Below are 14,998 nucleotides of genomic sequence, written 5' to 3'. Positions count from 1 at the left end.
CTCCAAGAAATATTGGGACTATGTGAAAAGACCCAATCTACGTTTGATTGGTGTACCTGAATGTGAGGGAGAGAATGAATCCAAGCTGGAAAATACTTTTCAGGATATTATCCAGGAAAATTTTCGCAATCTAGCAAAGCAGGACAATATTCAACCCCAGGTAATACAGAGGACACCATAAAGATATTCCTCAAGAAGAGCAACCCCAAGGCACATAAGCATTAGATTCACCAGGATCGAAATGAAGGAGAAAATACTAAGGGCAGCCAGAGAGAAAGGCCTGGTTACCCATAAAAGGAAGCCTATTAGACTTACAGCAGATCTCTCAGCGGAAACCCTGCAAGCCAGAAGAGAGTGGGGGCCAATATTCAACATACTTAAAGAACAGAACTTTCAGCCTAGAATCTCATACCCTGCCAAACTAAGCTTCACAATTGAAGGAAAAATAAAATCTTTTATGAACAAGCAAGTACTCAGAGATTTTATTACCACCAGGCCTGCTTTACAAGAACTTCTGAAAGAAGCATTATACATAGAAAGGAACAACCAGTATGAGCCTTTCTAAAAAATATACCAAAAAGTGAAGAGCATCAACATAAAGAAGAATTTACATCAATGAATGGATAAAATAGCCAGTTAACATCAAATGGCAGTAACCCTAAATTTAAATCGACTAAATCCCCCATCAAAAGATACAGCCAAAACCTAACGGTATATCCAAAGATACACAAAGACTCAAAACAAAGGGTTGGAGAAAAATTTACCAACCAAATGGAGAGCAAAAATAAATAAATAAACAAAAAGCAGGAGTTGCAATTCTCACATTTGATAAAATAGATTTCAAAGCAACAAAGATACAGTGGTAAAAGGATCAATGCAACAATAAGAGATCTTAATACCCAGATACATAAGACCCATAACGAGATTTAGGCTCAACAGACAGAAAATTAATAAGGATATCCAGAACTTCAACTCAGATCCGGAACAAGTAAACTGCATAAATATTTATAGAGTTCTCCATTTTAAATACACAAAATATTGATCAGCCATTATTAATACCCATTTTTAGAATGAAGCAATATTCCTGTTCTCGCTCCTTTTTTCTTCTTCTTTCTTCCTCTCCTTCTCTCTTTTTTTACTTTTTAACATCTTAGTTCCTCACCTCTACTCAACACAAAAAAAAAGCGCTCTCACTTTGGTAAAATGTAGATTGTGTATCCTAACTTCTCAGTGATGACAAGTTAACATTTTACAGTTTTCTTCCTATACCCAAAAAAAAAAAAATCAGAATAGTACTGGAGCCGTAAAGCTAGTTGTTGGCTGTTTATTGAATTCAAAATTACTCTAGGAAGCTTCAAACTAATTCCAACTCAAATAATTCAGGGATTCAAAAATATATCCAGAATGAAGGAAGACTACTAAGTATATAAAGTGAGCCAGTTTGCCCCCAATCTCTACAAATCAGGAAGACCAGGAAGTAAAAGTCCAGGCCAAAACTGACAGTGGTCAGCTAACATCCAGCCAAATCTGGGAGTAGAATTGGTTATATAGCCATTCATCTTGCAGCATTCCTTCTAAGATGAGAAAAATGGCAAAGTCACCTGAACAAATAGGCTGTGAGCAAACTCTCTTAAAGGCTGGCAGCCATGGCTCCCCAGGCAAAAGCTAGAGTTGACTTGGATTAAAAGAGATGAGGGAGAATGTTTAATTAAATACGGCAGGAGACTTTACTACGAGGCTAAAATTAAAAAATAATTTTGCAAGCAAGTTTAGCCAAATGGTTTTATAAATGGAATTTGAGAAGTGAAGATAGCAAAATACAAAATTGTATTTATGACGTAAAACTACATAAAAAGCACACTTCATGTAAAAGTATTTAAAAAACAATGTTATTTGTTGTACAATAACTGTATGTTTTTCATTTTAAACTGTATGTTTAATTTTATTTTCATACAAACTGCTATTAAGTTGTGCAACCGACTATCTTTTGTAAACAAAAGGAATAGATATGCAGTCCCAAAACAATAAGAGGGCTCTTTGTAAATGTAGCCTGAACTCTTCTATTCCCCTCCTCTCAGTTTTTCCACTGCCATTTGAAATTGTTACTTGGTACAAGATTGATTTAGTTCTAATGATATAGACCAGCTTCTAAGGTCATCAGAATAAAGCAACCAGAAAATGTGAGAGTGACATTTGGTAATGGGACTGTAAGATGACTGAAATAATATTCCCACTCCCACAGAGGCATTTCATACCTCATCCGTTGCTTATTGTTAACCAGTATCACTGACTATTTTTTAATATGCCACCAAAAAAAAAAATCTCCAAATCAGAAATCAGGAGATTTGAATTTCATAATTAATTTGCTTCATGCCCTTGGACAAGATTTCCACCTTCTGTTTTCTTGTCTGTAGTGCATGAGAACAAGTGCACACCCAGATGCACATGCTGATCTTTAAGGTCCTATCCTAAACTAGCCTTCCATAATTGTTCTGCCATCTTTGTGAAATTCTGGAGGCAGAATAAATTGGCATAAACTTTCCAAACAAAAGTGTGGTAATATATATCAAGAGCCTTAAAAATGACCACACTATTTGACATAGCAATTACATCTCTGGGTTTTTCTCTAAGGAAATAATTCAGATGCCCACAAAGACTTGTGAGCAAGGAAATTTATCTTATATATAATGACCAAAAAATAGAAATGAATGCTTAATAGATAGGAATTGGTTAAGTAAGTTCTCTTTAGACATGATATATTTTGAAATCATTAGAAAATATGTTGTAAAAGAATGTTAATGAAATAAATATAATTCGAAGCATAAAATATTAAGTAAAAGAGCAAGCAGTTACAATCATGATTGAGATATAGATTTATAGATGTATGTACATGTATACATTTATCAATAAACCTATATATGCATATAAATTTACATACACATATACAAAGAAAGAGGAAAAGTAAGAGAGAGAATAAAGGACAAGAAAAAAGTGAGACTAGGTTCAAATCTTAACTTTGCTACTAATTTCTAGCTGTGTGAACTTAGCTTCTCTGTGCCTCTATTTTCTCACTGTAAAACTGAGAAATAGTACATACAGAACTATTTTAAGGACTGAGTTAATTGAAAGCTCTTTCATTTTCTCTAAGCCTATAAGAAGTACACAGTAGGTGTTAGTTGGGCAATCAACTAGGATGAGGGGAAGCCATAACAAAAATATTTTATTATATATACACTTAAGGCATTTTTTATATACCAGGTTTATTAAAGTCTCAAAAGAATCCTCCAGTGTTATTAGGCAAGGCTTCTCATTTCTAGGTGTTAGGTAAAGAAATTAAGATGCAGAAAGATGCCATAACTGGCCCAATGGTACCAAAACAGTAGCAGAACTGGAAGTAAACTTGCTTTATTATTCCTTTCTAGGGTCCTCACCACTATTTAAGAAATATTAAAGAATAATTTATACTACTAAAATTTTTTACCATGTACATATATTGCCAGATCAAAATATATTAACATTGATGCATTTTAAAACAAAAATGAAAAGATGTTAAGGGAATATGTAGTCTCATTACAAGGGAAGGAATAGACTGTCCTGCCAGTTCTCTGCCAACCTGCCAGTGACCCAGCAGCAAAAGCTTCAAGGCATCTGCTACCTGACAATCTTTTCAGGTATGAGCAAGATCTATTAAACTCTAAGCACTTAGTTCTTACATAAATGCTTATTTCCTGCTAAGACACAGGGAAGATAAGGCTAGGCTATATTGTAGAAAATCCCTCTTATCCCATAGATATCTGGTCGATCTTCAAAGAAAAGGAGATGGGGCAGGATCCTCAAGTGCTGATGACTGTCTAGGGATACGTGAAGACGAGTGAAACATCCACTTACTTCTAGTGGTGCAAGTTACCTAAAAGCTCTATTAAGTTCACCACATCATAGCATAATGAGAATTTGCTCCATCTAATGGTAATTTACACAATTTACTTGTTGAGAAATAAGTGCCTGAGTGTGGAAAAGGAGATGAATTCACCTGGTGAGAAATAAATGCCTGAAGGAAAAGAAAAATGGGCATGACTTTTGACAATTTGCTCAGACACGGTAAGGACCCTAACTTTGGTTAGATAATTTTAAAAACGTTCTGCAGGGGAGATACTTGGGGAGCATTTCTCCAGTAAATTCAGCATGTTGGGCAAGACCATGCTGTAGAATCACCCTGCCCATAAGTACACTGAACAGTGTTGAGTTAATTCATTCACCTTTCCATGTCACGACCCCACTATCCAAGAAAACTGGCTCTCTTCTATTCCAATGGCCCTCTAAGCAAATAATAATGTAGAAGGCTCCTGCAAATTTAGAAGTTCCAATGGAGAGACACCTAAAATTGCCACTACAAAAAATACCATTTAAAACTGAAGACAATATGTAGAAATCTCACTTTCTTAATTCATGCAAATTTGCTGCTGACGGCAACGCTGCTGAGCAGAATGACAGTATGCCTGATATGCCTGATTCACTATCACAAAATGCAAAATGTAGAAGGAAAAAGCAGAGGCAGAAAAGGCGAAAATCATTATCTTCAAACTTGAAATGAATTGGACTCATAAATTCTTCTTCTATCCATCAAGGATGTATTTAATGCTATACAGAGAAAGTATCTGAAATCTAGCAGCAAATGCCCATGGTTCATCTTGAAGTATGAATGGGAATTTTTAAAAAGGGTTATTTGGTTTGAGGGAAAAATCTGCTCTCTTTAACCCAAATGATTTCTTCCAGAATTATGGAACAGACAGTAGAAAGCAAGTATAAGATACATGATAAAGAGCAAATGTAAAATAGGTAAAAGCAAAATAGAATCATTACATAATAGACACATGACAGTAGTTCCTTTCATTTTCTTCCCATGGTTAACAGCCTCCCAACCTCCCTGGTGTCATTTTTTTATGGCAGTCACATCCTCACCCTCCCCCCACCACATCTAGTGGTCACAAGGTGCTTCAAGGCTCTCACCTCCACTGTCACTTCTCCTTCCCCCCTGCACTGCCTGAGGTCAAGCCTTCATCATCTTTCTGACTCTAGCTGCCTGTCTTGCCTCAAGTGTCATCTTCCTTCTCCCAATCTGTTCCCAGAATTGGCTCTCTAAAGGCCCATAGGATTGAGTTGCTGCTTAATTATAAATATTTGCAGTTTCCACTGGTTTCCAGTCGCAGTTACAAGCCACTGGAATATGGACAGACATAAACTTTTAAGTTGCTTTGTTTCTGGCCCCCAGGTGTTTCAAAAAAAAAAAATCTTATTAGTTACCAGGATTTAATTATCATGAGAATTCACATAGAAAAATAAAGCCTCATTTCCAGGCTTCTCTTGGGAAATTTGTATTATTTGGAAACACAGTGTTCATACACTAAAAAAAACCACCATCTGCGTGAATGGAGTCCTAGCTGCCTTTCTTATAAGGCACCTTACTATTCAAGTGACCACAGTCACTGCATGGTCACTCATTTATATTACTTTCCTGGCTCCTGTAGACAATGAAGTCTGTGACATGATCTACAGTATTGAGTCCAAATTCTTTATTATGGCATTGCTAGCCCTTCACAATATTGTTCCAGCTTATATTTGCCAGGCGTAATTTCTAGACATACCTCTCCCATAAATATCTGCCACATGTCCTCACCACCATGTGTCACACCTCTGTGCCCATCGCTATGCTGGCTTTTCACCAGAGTACCCTCCTGATCCCTTCGCTTACCCTGTATACTCTGTCATTCAATCTTCATGGATAAGCCTTAGTAATATCACCTCTCTATAGTCTTTCCTAATCACATCTCCTGAAAATTTCATCATTTGCATTTTCTTAACATTTTTATAGCAGTTGTCAAGATATATTAATATTTTAAGGGTGAGTGTCCCCGAACTTTAGTAGGGATGGTATGTTTTCTTTCTTTTCTCCATGCAATCTAGCAGAAGTATGGCCAATTGTGAATATTCTGTAAATATTTGTTGAAGTAAAACTAGATACTAAGAACCATGACTGAGATGTTATTGCTAATCCATACTTCCCTTTATACCTTTTCTTTCTGCTACAGAGCTTCTGCAACGGGAAAACAGTTATAGTATCTGGCTCCAAAATCTCCCTAAACCATGAGGCTGGCTCCACTAATACCATTGACTCATGTCTTCTTTTTGAATAAAATAGTTCGAAGGAATTTCATCTTAAATTCCTACTTATCTGAGAATGACTTGGTTACAAACATGTCCTCCCTGCCAAACAGAAAACTGAATAATTTCTTGAGGTAGCAGAATGCTAGGTGAAGGTTCCTACATGGTCAGCCCATGGAGGAATAACAGGAGCACATTTTGTGTAATTTTCCCTCAAATCCAGACACTAGGAAGCCATTCTCCAGTCCTCTGCAATCAGAATTGACTCAACTCTTGTAATATTATTCTGCTGAGACAAGAATCAGGATCATCACAGCCATAGCGTTAGAAGTGTCATAGGCTTCATAAAAACAATCAAATCAGCTATAAAATGGCAGGTGATCAAGGTTGCTGCTCCACTTTCATCATAACTTAGTTTGACGTGCATGGATGGAGAAACAAATTATAGATAGTTCCTAGCCCACCTTCCATTATTGTGCAAAATGACACATTGCATCTATTTCCAGGCAGACTGCCACAGTGGTAAAGAGAGAATAAATGTTTTTCAAATGATAGGAAATAAGGCTGAAAAAGACCTTGCTAGATAGATTTAGACAATAGTTTCTGAGAATTGGAGCCATCCCAAAACTGTTCTGGGGGATATGAAGTTCAAAAGGATAGCTAAAATAAATCCTAATCCCCACACCCTGATATATTATGCAAACAGCATATAGTCTAGAATCTGACATATCTGAAGTTGTCCAAGGTCATATCACTGTCTACTGATAGTATATGTGACCTTGATCAAGGTCCAATCTATGTCTATAAAAAATGTTTGCATTTTTATCTACAGAAAACAATGGGAACCCTGCTAGTTACCCTACTGCTATTTAATCTCATGGAGTTATCTTAAGGGATCATTATCCTAACTGATCTGATCTGAATCTTGAAAGATAACAGATTCTAAATAAATTGTTAGTGAGTTTCTGCTACCTACATCCCTGAGGTTTTCTGCCATTCAACATGAACTACCTTCCAAGTCCCTCTCTCCTTCCCTCCCTCCCTCTCTCCGTCCCTCCCTCTCTCTCTCTCTCTCTCTCTCTCTCTCTCTCACACACACACACACACACACACACACACACACAGAGAGAGAGAGAGAGAGAGAGAGAGAACATTTCCATTCCCATTCTCACTACATACCCTATTTCTTATGTCTTACCCTAACTCTTCTCTTGCTTTGTCCCCCCTAAATAGACAATACACTGGATATATGGTTTTACATAGTATGCTTCTATATGTCTTTCATACCAAATTAAAGTGATGTATATAAATTTTTGCTTCAGGGTATTAAAAAAAAAGAACAAAAAAAACTCTTTTGGAACATTAGAGACTTCTAAGAGTGACTCAAGGTGGCATGACTTCAAATGTCCCCCAACTTCAACTTTTTCCTTCCTGGGCCTCCCTAAGAAATTACTTGAAAATGCCCTGTCATGTCTCATTGCACTGCCTTGATCACTGCTGACAGATCATGGAACCATTTGGAAGCTGATGAAGTGTAAGCATTATGGTTCAAAACTTGATGACACAGGTATTACAGTGACAGATGGCGCTGCTACGTAAAAGAGATAGAATGCAAAGGGATGCCTGACTAGTGCAAGTCCTATTAATGCAGAGTGACTATTAATTTGGAAACTGTCTGGAAGAGATCAGCCAATTTAGTAAATCAGCACTTAGCATGGGGGAGATCTAGTATAATGACAACCATAAGCAGAGGAAATAGGGAAAATGTGGGGTAGTGGTGATCCCTCCTCTGTCCCAATCTCTAGGTAACCTCAGCACTGGTCTCTTTTTCTCCAAGGACTGTTTGTGAGTTTTTTGTTTGTTTTTTTGTTTTAATTTGATGGTGGGAAACGGATAGCCCACAGAATAAACCTACTTCCCTGGCTAGGTGCTCTCCCCTAGGTGGATCCATGTGAGAAAATTTCAAGCAGAGAAAGTTGAGAAGTGAAAAGTCAGGCCCTGTGTTCACTCGTGTTGCTAACTGGTGCTTATGCCTGTAGAAAAGTCTGAGGTCTCACTATACAGAATTGTTTTGTCTAGCCAGATATTCCAATGTCTGGACATTCTAGCCACAAGAGAATGGCCCATACAGATGCCCGCTCTCCTTCACTTCCAGTTCTTTAATAGGCAGCTCCTATATTCCTGCCTTCCATCCTTAAGCCCCCACCTCTCCTGTCTTTCTCAACGGCTCACTCTTGCCCCAGAGGTTAACAAAGTCATCTTTCTTGGAGTCATGGAAGCTTTCAGGCTTTAAGTGTGGGCTGTTAGATCCCAGATGACTTTTTCTATTAGTATATTCATTTCAGTTTCTGGGTAGTGGTACTGGGATGGGTTTTGCAGGGACAGAAGAGAGATGCCAAGTGCAATTTGCCTTTTGACTGGTTTACCTTCAGTTTACATTAAACAGCAGACATCTTATTTTTCAGAGGATAATTAATTGTCTACCATTAACCACTGATGTCTACATATAAGATTCCTATTTCCTCAGCTACAACTTCTTTCTGGACCTCATTTTGGTAAACACATACACCCATATGCAAATGCATACACATATGCAGTCATGCACTGCTTAACAATAGGCATACATTCTGATAAATGCATCATTGGGTGATTTTTGTGGTTGTATGAACATCATGGAGCATACTTACACAAACCTAGATAGTTCAGCCTGCCACACACCAAGGCTCTGTGGTATACAGCCTATTGCTCCTAGGCTACAAACCCGCACAGCATGTAACCGGACTGAATACTATAGACAATTGTGACAGAGTAGTAGTTGTGTTAACTATGGTATTATAATCTCATGGGACCACCATCTTATATGTGCTCTGTCATTGACCAAACCATGACTGCACATATGTGTCATTCCTGTGTCTGAAGATCCATGAGTTTGGATCCTCCTATTTGGGATAAGTCCAAGCCTAATGGGGAATACTGTCAAATAAGGGCACAGAAAGGATGGTAGATGGGTTGGCACAGAGAGCAGCTGTTAGCACAGCTCTCCGTCTGAAGTAAAAAAGACTGAACATGGGGATCACAGAGACAAAGGACCCACAGGGAAGTAGACCAAGCCACCCCAGGCCAGTAGGCTTAGAAAAGGGAGACAGCGCTCCTCATCATGCCAAGCATCAGTTGGTCCCTTGGGCAAATCAGCCTTCTTATAATAATCTAGCAGCTTCCCTTTGGCATAAGGCAGGGAAAAATAAATAAATAAATAATTTCCAACTAACAGCTGATAGTCATTTTAGTGAAATTCTAAATTTTCACTACACTAAAATTCCCTGGGTTCTAATCCCATTTGTGACCAAAAGGGCCGGGAATAAAGGCGCAGGCCACTTATTGAGGGGAGTAGGAAAATGAAAGAAACCATTCTGGGTTCTCTCTAAAGTCAGTTCCTGATAATTAATAGAGTTAATCCTTGACTATAAGCTGGTAGAGCTGGTAAAGAAAGGACAACATAGATACACTTCATAGATATATTTTTAATTTCATTTAAAAAAATGTAGCAGGATTGCTCATCTATGACATATACAGAAACCACTAAAGAGAGAAAGCAAGCAACACAGGACAAGTTAATGGATTGATTGGTTAGCTGAATGATTACTATGAGTGTCGCTCGGTCTTGTAGCAAGATTGAAGCATATCAGAAACATGTTCTAAACCCAACCCTGTTATTCTTGTGTATCCAAGAGGAAGACACATTTTAGAATTATTCCCTAACCAAATTCATCATAAAAATGAACATAGCTTACCTGTTATTCTTGTTAACACTGAGAGTATATAAATAGGATTTCTTTTGGTAGAAAATTTTTGCCTATCAGTAGTCAAATCTCCATCTGAAAATGATCCTTTTATAATCTAGACATGACTTCCGTAGACATTTGTACCTGATTTATAAGAGTTGTCAGGAAGAAGCGCATGTTACCACATTCCTCAAAGCCAAAGGAAAAGGTAGTCATCTTCAACACTGAAAGCTACTGATTTCATATAACAAATCAACCCATTCAGTTACTAACAGGTACATTTTGCAAACTACTTTATCTTGAAAAATGCAGCTGAGGAATTTGCTGCTAAAATTTAAATATTCTATAAGAACTTTGTTTAACTTTTTTTAATGTCTGTAGTAAGCATGTAAAAATATTTTCTGGATTAAAATTAGAATGGCCATGCTCTATAACATCAAATTAAGAAGTTCCAGGTAACCATTTTTTCATGAGTTAGATTTTATTTTCTTTTCCCAGGAAAATCATGTCATTGACCTTGGGTACTTTGTCAACTCACCTTCATGAGGAGGTAGTGTTCTCTCCTATCAAGTTCTCAAATTTCACGAGAGGATGTCACTATTATCCTAAGAGTAGCAGAATACTAAAGTCATAATAAGTATGAGAGAATATCTTCAGTCCAAGTGCTTCTCAGAGAGAATAACCTCAAACTCACTGACACTAAGGACTTACCAAATTCTAGTTAAAAAAAATTATATTTCTGGAAAATTGCCTAAAGTACAAGTAGTCCTGTCACTCCTCTCTCCAAAACAATTTAACCTCAGTTTGAACCACACCACTATGACGTTTTTTACATGGGGCACCTTTATCTATGCACCAACTTTCCCCAAGGAAAAATTTAAAAACTGCTTTTACTGACTCATGCTGGCATTATACCATGCACACACATTGAGGAATATTCTATGAGGATATTGTCGAGAACACCATTCATGACATTATCCTGTGTCCTCCTAAGGATGACATACAGGTAAAATTATTCTCAACAATTAATAATAGATTGCTTCCTTTGAACGATTGCTTTGTTTAAACTTATAGACATCTGTCTGAACTGTGTATCTTGATTGCTTTCCTCTTTTATTGATTGCCAGAAACTTCAGAGGCAAATATTGGGAACATTCCCTCAGGATTTTACAGTACATTCTGCAGTCTAAATTCACCATTAGCTTCACTTTATGTTTACGTCTTTATTTTATCAATGTTCTGCTTTAATTAGTCACTTTCATCTATTATATAATATTCTGTCAGTCCTTTTTCATAAAGATGATAGTTATAAATAATGTGATTCACTTAACTAAGCATCTACTATCCGCATGGCATCTTCTTGGGTACCATGACACTTTGTTTATTACTTATCCTCTGATTCAAATATTTTAGCTGGGATCTGAACATTTAACTTAAGCCCAGGTAAACACTCATCAAAGTAAAAGCAGATAAGAAACTCTCTAAGGATTCTCAAGATTATAAGAGGTCTGTATTGAGAATGCCTAAACTTATTATTTTTTCCCTAAAAAAGCCAGTAAAAGCCTATCTTTCTAATAAATTAAGTAAATTATTATTTGATTACATATTTATACAACTAGTTAATAATAATTTATATAAATAAATAAAGTCAAATCTTATTCTACAATGACTGAGGGAAAATTTTAAAAACAAGAGTCTCAAGCTTTAATAAAAGGTCCTCAAGATTGAATTGGGACTAGAGTAAGGAGAAAATTACTGAGTTATTTTCTTGATAGTACCTGGTCTTTAAAGAGAACCACACTCTTCTTTGTCAATGACAAATATGTTCAGTCTCTTTTCTCATCCTCAAGAGGCTTTGAAGTCTCACTCCATTTTCTTTATCCTACCACATAAAAAGGTGTAATTGTATAAGGGTGCTTTTCAGCTTTCTTCATCTCTAGTGTTTTGTTGTTGTTGTTGTTGTTGCTCTTGCACTTATGGAACTATCTCCTCTCATGCAGTGCCGACCTTCCCATGAGTGCATTAGTATGGATCATCCTTGAGGATGCCTCCTTTTGTGCTTCCAGAGATCTTAATCTCCTTGGTAGTCGTTTGAGGGCAGTAATAATGTGAAATGCTGCGAGGGTACCACTCCATGTCTGTCAAAGGCCAAAGGTGATCAGAAAATCCATTATTTTATTGTTTATGGCTAGCTTCACTAGCAGTAACTGATGGTCATTTTCATCAACAAACTCATGATGTCAGGTATTCAAGAGCCTCCTTCAGCAACACACTGGGAATAAGAGCAGACTGGTAGCTGGTTTTACTGTTTGACATTGTGTGAGAAATATATGCCTGGAGAACCACTTGACAGCCAGGCTATTTGTGAGAAAATTTCTCCTCAACTTCTCTGAAGTGTTCAGCATATATAGCCTCATTAGTCCCTCTCCACCAAAGCAGCTCCTTCTTTCTGCCAAAATTCAAAGAATAATGAATACCAGAGTTTGCTAGGTTGGAAGTTTCAGCTGAGACACCAAGATATCATAGATATTAAAGACTAAAGAGTGCTGTCAAGTGGAACAAAAAGCTTCTTTTCAAAATAGGTGGAGCTAGGCATGGCGCTTCATGCCTGTAATCCCACCACTTTGGGAGGGTGAGATGGGAGGATTGCTTGAGGCCAGGAGTCTGAGACCAGCCTGGGGAACAGAGTAAAACCCACCTCTTAAAAAAACAAAGAGAGAGAGAGAGAGAAACAAAATAAGTAGCATAGACTCAGTCTGATGACTGTCCCTCATTGAAGATACAGAAGAAAATTAGAGAAAATTTGCAAAGATATTTTCTTGGAGTGGACTATTTTCTTACTAAAATTCTCAAACCTCACTTTACCCTCCCAAGATAAGCTCTTCTCTTCATCTCAAACCAAGGCAGTGGCTTCAAATTGTCCATATTAGTCAAAAACTAAAAATAGTCTAGGTACCCATCAATAGGAGAAATGAATTTTTTTTAAAGTGTTATCAGAAGAGAACACTACTCAGCAGTAGAAAAGGAAGGAACTACTGATACATACAACAATATAGTCTCAAAAAACCATGACTCTAAGTCAGAGAAAACATATACAAAGTAGTATACACTGAATGACTTCATTTTTGTGAAGTTCTAGAATAGGCAAATCTAATCTACTGTGGTGGAAAGATAAAACAATGGTTGCTTCTGGGGTGGAAGGGTGTAGAAATTAACTTGAAAGCACTTGCTGGAGTGATGGCTGTATCTTTTTATTTTTCCACACTACCTTCATGTAGACAGAGTGATGTCTGTGTCTTGATAGGACTTTGGGTTACATAGGTAAGTACATTTCTCAAAACTCAACAAATGTACACTTCATATGTATGTTTTACTGTATATAAATTTTATATCTAAAGAAAAATGTAAGCATATATTGCACTCTAGTTCAATACATGATATGCATGCTGAGATATTTACAGAAAAGTATATAGATGCCTATAATTTATTTTGAAATATATCAAAATTAAGATGGATTTGTGGATGGATAAACAGATGAATAGATGGATATATACCTTAAAAGATAAACACAGTAAAACATAAGGAGTGGGTATACCAATGTTCACAGAAATTACCTCAACTTCACTGCATGTTTGAAAATTCTCATGATAAACTAGTAAGGAGAATAATAAGACAGTGGCTTCAACAGGACTATATGTAGCACTTGATATTAGTCTCTTGGTATTAGATAAACACAGTGGACTGGTGCTTGCTTCTGGTCTGAGAAATCAAAGGGCGAGAGAGAGGCTAAGCGGACTCTTCAGCATTGGAAAAAGCTTGCTGCTGAGATGAGTTTGCCTCCCACCTCACCTGCTCAGCCTGCAAGAACAAAGGATATGTATTGCTTGTGGAGGATATAGGCTCTACAGAAAAGAGACCAGCCTAGTGCTACTGTGACTTCGGCCCAGGAAGATCATATAGACGGGCAAAGCTAGGGGAACAGAAGGCATTAGCCACAACAGGAGGATAATGCCATGAAGAGTCAGGAGGAGCCAGTAAGAGACCCTCTGAAACCTCACATAAGTATCCATGACACAAAGTACCACCTGCACCTGCCAGGCCCAGGGGATACAAAGTCCTCTTATCCTCATACTGGTCAAGGAAGACCATATGCTACATTTTCCCTTATTTCTGACACGCTGTAATCCCAGAAAGGTCAATAACAGCAGCTTGCTCTGAGGAAGTGATGAGCAAGTAATAAGTCATCCCACCCTTTTGCTTCTGAAGCCATATGGCCCGCCTGACTATGCCATACCTGAGAAAGCTGGCATGAATGGTAGGGAAGGAGGCAAGATAAGACATCTTAGAATAAAATGAAAAGTATTGTTTAATACGTTAGATTGAACACTCTAACTTCTTAATCAAAACACTGTCTCTTAACTTAAAGACTGTAGTTGTCCAAGAGTGACCACAAAAGCTATGAACCATGACAGCAGGGGAAAAATTCCACACTAAATGAATTTTAAATGGAAAATAGATGTAGTGGACACAGTTGATTCCTCGCGCAGATCCCTTCAGCAGGCCACTCCACGCACTAGTGTTCACAGCTCACTGTGGCCTCCTCCACCAGAGAGTTACCTTAAGCAGAACAGAAGCCACCCTCACCTGAATTATGTAACTGTCTACCACTGCCCCCCAAATACACAGTGGCCAGTGACCAGCTCTAGGTACAAAAGGTAGAACTTCAAGTTGGACCTAATTCTGAGGCAATTTGTGCAGCACAGATCCCCATAGGACAAGGCTACAGGTAAACTTCGGTCAAGACCACGATCTTACTTTGTTTCCTTTCTCTGGCCTGTCTTGCTTCCTTCACTCCCCTTCTCCTAAGGATACCCTTTCAGTACATCACTTATATGAGAGTTCCAACTGAGACACTCTTGTAGAGAATCCTACCTAAAAGTAAGAGACAAAAATAAAGTTGTATTTCTATTATATCATATGGTACACATCCTAGAACAAACAGCCTGACGTGAATACAAAGACAAAATGTCCCATCTGTTGGCTGATGTTATATAGTC

At 37.6% G+C, this 14,998-nt stretch overlaps 1 long non-coding RNA gene across 3 annotated transcripts in view; it reads right to left on the bottom strand.

Moving 5' to 3' along the window:
• The window catches only part of LOC128929955 (uncharacterized), a 356,823-nt gene that overhangs the window by 272,014 nt on the left and 69,811 nt on the right, over positions 1–14,998 (bottom strand). Inside the window, exons 3-4 of one of the 3 annotated variants that reach the window (XR_013528906.1) lie at positions 11,720–12,390; positions 10,254–10,546 (exon numbers count right to left, since the gene is read on the bottom strand). The exons of the other annotated variants lie outside the window; for them this stretch is intronic. This is a non-coding gene — a long non-coding RNA (uncharacterized LOC128929955). Of the gene's footprint in view, positions 1–10,253; positions 10,547–11,719; positions 12,391–14,998 lie in introns of those variants that run through there. 3 annotated transcript variants of the gene reach the window in all.

The sequence above is a fragment of the Callithrix jacchus genome, chromosome 17 (genome assembly GCF_049354715.1).
Source record: "Callithrix jacchus isolate 240 chromosome 17, calJac240_pri, whole genome shotgun sequence".
In the NCBI taxonomy this organism is placed as follows: Eukaryota; Metazoa; Chordata; class Mammalia; order Primates; family Cebidae; genus Callithrix; species Callithrix jacchus.
This window is presented reverse-complemented; position numbering and strand designations above follow the sequence as displayed.